This window comes from Dipodomys merriami, unplaced genomic scaffold (assembly GCF_024711535.1).
Source record: "Dipodomys merriami isolate MVZ:Mamm:240054 unplaced genomic scaffold, mDipMer1.0.p SCAF_9, whole genome shotgun sequence".
NCBI lineage: Eukaryota > Metazoa > Chordata > Mammalia > Rodentia > Heteromyidae > Dipodomys > Dipodomys merriami.
In genome coordinates, this window is record NW_027206512.1 from 61508335 (window position 1) to 61513255 (window position 4921).

At 44.5% G+C, this 4921-nt stretch overlaps 1 non-coding gene across 1 annotated transcript; it reads left to right on the forward strand.

The window, feature by feature from the left end:
- The first annotated feature begins 3703 nt into the window (after window positions 1–3703).
- Window positions 3704–3807, forward strand: LOC138821125 (U6 spliceosomal RNA). Its single transcript, XR_011370064.1, has one exon. It is a non-coding gene; the product is annotated as a U6 spliceosomal RNA (small nuclear RNA).
- The last annotated feature ends 1114 nt before the right edge of the window (window positions 3808–4921 follow it).

Genomic DNA, 4921 nt, shown 5'->3' on the forward strand with positions numbered 1-4921 from the left:
ACACATTTGTGTCTGAAGGCAAGCATGGAATCAGAAGTACTAGTGGAGTCCTTGACCAGCAGGAGGCCTCCTTTCATAAATGGCTTCCCGGCTCCCTCTTTTAAATGCCCATCTTCCTGGGGGCAGGTCTATGTTTAGTCTACATTTGTGCTTCATTTACACACTGATCCAATCAGTAACACCATTTGGATGGCAGGAACAAGGCATTGCTGAGACAAGGGCTCGAAGACACAGGATGCATCTCAGATACCTGATGGACCACAGATTGAAAACAGGCCCAGATTCCAGCTGAACCATTACCGGACACTGTAGTTTTGACCTAGCTCGGAGCAGAGCTTCAGACAACAGGGCAAGTGCTTCTCACAGAGCTGTGCAAGGTTTTAGAGAAAAGAGCTGGTGCCACTCCCCTAGGTCAAATGAGAAGTCTCCAGAGGCAAGACCATACTGACTGCAAGCCCATGCTTTCCCCAAGATGTCACTCTTCACCTGCATCCATAACAACATCGGCCATTTTGTAAGGCACCGCCCCTCAGAGCCACAACTTCCTGTTTGGCTTTTGTCCCGCCCTCTTCATCAATTTTCAGAGTCATCAGGATTTGGCCTTTCATTCTTATTTTACAAATGAGAGGAGGTGACCTCAGAGAAGAAAGGTGATTTGGTGAAAGACACAGCCAGGCTGTGGCACAACTGGCCATGCTGACTCCCCAACTCATCAGCTCTCTCCTCCTCATCTGGGGGGTGGGTGCGAATGGTGTGGGCCACCTGCTCTCCATGGGCACAAGGACAGAGAAGGGGCCGAATGACAGGCGCCAGGGCTGTCTGCTCTTGGAGAAGGGCACTAACTCGATCAGGGCAGAACATCATTCTGCTCTTTCTCTAATAGAAGCATAAATACGGCCCTTTCCTACAATGAGCAATTGCCTTGGCTCTGCTGACACACGGGAAATATCCTCAGTGAGAAAATTAAATATGGTGTCACAGGACTATTAGAGGAACAAATGGCATTACACTTCACACACACACATCCCAACCCCTTCTGCTGCATTGCCATCGTTTCTCAGGCTGACATGAAGCCCTGGGAAGGAGCCAGTGTCTCAGCTGGGAGTTGGAGATGTCTGGGCTGTAGCTTTGTGGTGTCATCTAGTCACTGATGTTAATCACCTTTATTTAGAATAACATGAGCTTTGACTGAGAGTCTGTGATTCCAGCTTGTGAAAAGATTGAATTTATATATATATATATATATATATATATATATATATATATATATATATATATATTCTGAGTAGCTGTGGATTAAGGCAGGTTACAAGATACCTCTGAACTCCAGGTTACTCTGAACCTGTTTCTTCATGCATACAATGGAGATGATGATGATGATGATGATGATGGTGGTGATGATCATGCACACCCCTGCCCCTTTGGCTTGCTGCAGAAGGAGTGGTGTCAGTTTCCCACGCCCAGAGAACCATGCACATAGGCACAAGGACACTCTGTTCAGGAAACCAGTCCTTTTGTTCTCCGTAGGGGAGCCAGGGTCTGTACTCAACAGGGTGCAGGTGGCAGACAGTGGCAGACAGGGCAGTTTTAGCCCTGTCCCATGGAGTTCACTGTCTGGCACGCTAAGGAACCCAGGGGCCTAGATCTCTGAGAAAGTTCACCTTTTGGAATGTGACGAGCCTTTCTATAAACTTTAGTGAGTTTTCAACTACTGCAGGAAAGTGTTTACGAATGCAGCCTCTAAATGCTGAGGAAAAGACCGTCATGAATTAATGAAAGTTTAAAAAGCCTTTATATTTTATTCTGCATATGCATCATTAATATGCACTGGAAGGAATACCAGAATTCATAAAGGCAAGACATTTTCCTTGGTCTGGAGACAGAAGTGTGAGGCCTCTGTGGGCTGCAGAGATCTTGCAATGGTTCTGTGCCTCCCATTCCCAGGTCATGAGACAGTTATGCCACAAAACAGGTCCCAGGGGATCCCCTCTGTCTTTTGCATCCTAGAGAAAAGTGAGGGTGAGGGGTGCATCTTAGGAGGGGCTGGACCCTGAGAAAGAATACATTTGGCTTTCTCAGGAACCCACCCAAGGGGGCAGGAGGGAATTCGGTAATACAGCACGGAGCTGCACCTTGAATGTAGCATTACCAGTCAATCCATGGCAAGAAGAAGATCAATGGAGAAATGAATGTAATCTGGCAAGATCACACACACACACACACACACACACACACACACACACACACACACACACACACACACACACACACACACACACACACCATCTAACCCATCCCCCTCTAAAGTGAATGGGACATGCATTGCTCTGTTTGGGGAGAAAATTAACTGGTGGCAGCATATTTACACTAACTAGATTTGCTAATCTTTGCTTCTGCTTTTCTTCAAAAGACATCTGGCAAAGATGAACATCTAAATGTTGAATAAATTACAACATTTGGGGGGGGGGGAAGTGGGGAGGATAAGCCTTCTCAGATGATGCACTTTCCGTTTTCCTCTCGTAGGATGCCCCAGTGTTGAAGAAGGACGCGTCTGGCACAGTTTCTGAAGGTAAAGGTCTAACAGCCCCGCAGGAGCCTTACGCCCTCCATCAAAGATCATGGACAGATATTAGGCACCATGCTCCGAAGGCATGTCTGTTATTCTGAGCTCAGTCCAAACGCACACAGTAAGCAAGTTGTAAATCCAAGTGTCCAACTCAGATCCGGATGACGTTGGAGGCCCAGGAGCCACACAGCCGCTCTCCTCAAGGAACTCTGTCATTCTGCTCCAATTGCACGCAATGAGCATGGATGTTAGAAACCTGGAGCACCCTGGACATGGTTATACACACTTATTTATCATTCTCAAAGGAGTGTGAGACTCCGGGAAAACAATAGCAGACCACTGCAGAAGTGAGATCATATCAACTACTCTAATATAACTATAAATGCACAGCCTTCCATCTAATTATTGTCTGACACCCTCAGGCCTCTGAATGGTTATGAACGCAATCATGGTGAAGTGTGCCTACAGGCCAGCATTCTATGATGTTCCCATGTCATCTTGGCTGGTCTAGTTGTGACCTCAAGGACTCAGTAAGTCATATAGGTCCCAGACATCACTTCTACTAGCTCAGGAAGCACCACAACCCATCCACAGCCTTGAGAATGTTTGCAGCAACTCACTTATGTTTGGCCGTTAAGTACCAACTTATGTTGGTACCATTAAGTACCAAGAATAAAGCAGTCTAGATTCCCAAGAAAATATATTCTACTGAGCAAACTGGAATCGTGGAAATGATTGGAAGACAGAAGAATTAATTGGCCAGGCTAGGAGATTGGCTCCGAGCTTACTTTTTCAAGAAGGCAATGCGTGAACTGCATTTTCTAAGTTAACAGGCATGATACAGATGCAAATATTATTCTGTGAGTGGATCTGGACATAGTCTGGCCAGCAATATGGAGGCCTGTTAGGGAGAGTAGTGGTCAGGGTGTAATCAATGGTTTGTACTTACATCAAGGGTCATGATGCGTCTCTGAGCACCTTCTGTGACACACAATGGAGCTGGGATCTTCCACCAGAGGTATAGGGGATTCTGTACACAGCACTAAGCCCAAGCAGGAGCAGCAGCTGTGGTATTCTTGCATGCTTTACCACATGCTAGGCTTTTGCTAAGACCTCAGCAATAACTACACATGTGTAAAACAATCCTTTGATACCATTTTACATTGGTGTATATCCAGAGAAGATTAGCATGGCCCCTGCACAAGGATGACACACAAGTTCATGAGGCAGTCCATGTTTTTCAATTTAAAAAAATTTAAAAAATTTAAAATGGTGAGCATACTAATGGGTTTCATGACAGTGTACTTTGATTGTATTTACCTCTCCATGGTGATCTCTTATTCCTCTTCCTTGTTTACCTTCCTTTTCTACTTCCCTTGAAATATTCCCTCTGTCTTCATGACTTTATTTTTGTTCACATTGTTTTTCTCTCTAACTTCCACACATGATATACTTGTCCTGCTGTGACTGGCTTACTTCCCATAACTGATGATCTCCAGTTCCATTCAATTCCCTCTTGTAACCTCTGTTACAAGATAATATGTAAGATAATATGTTGTGTTGTTTATCAGGCACTAAGAGCTTGGAGATTTACTATAGCACCAATATTCAACTAATATATGGGACTGGGTATAAAAATTAGATCTAAGAATAAAAATATTATCTTCATCTTGGCAATGAAGAAACTGAGTCTCAGTGACTTATAAGAGCTCGTAGTTCAGCCGGGCGCTGGTGGCTCACGCCTGTAATCCTAGCTACTCAGGAGGCTGAGATCTGAGGATCGCGGTTCAAAGCCAGCCCGGGCAGGAGAGACCGTGAGACTCCTATCTCCAATAAACCACCAGAAAACCGGAAGTGGCGCTGTAGCTCAAGTGGTAGAGCGCTCGCCTTGAGCTGAAGAGCTGAGGGACAGCGCCCAGGCCCAGAGTTCAAGCCCCACGGCCGACAAAAAAACAAAAACAAAAACAAAAAAAAAAAAAGAGCTCGTAGTTCAAAAATGGAAAAAGTAGTATCACAATCAAATTGTAAATATATACTCTCTGGTTCAGCTACATCTGCATGAACCTAAAATTCTTTTGGCTGTATTGAAAGAAGATTCTTTTTGCTTTCTTCCACTTTCCTTTCTTGGCTACCCCTTAAATGCAATTCTCAATCAATATGTCACCCTTCATAAAATACATGAGAACAGGGGCATCTTCTTCTATTTCTGCCAGAAGAACACAGGTTATTAATATCTCAATGAGATTAGAGATTCTGAGTTTAAAAATTAGATTGAGTGATGAAAAGCACATCCTTCATAAATATTTAAGCTCCATCAGCAAGACAGTAATTAGCCGAACAGAACACACTATGGCA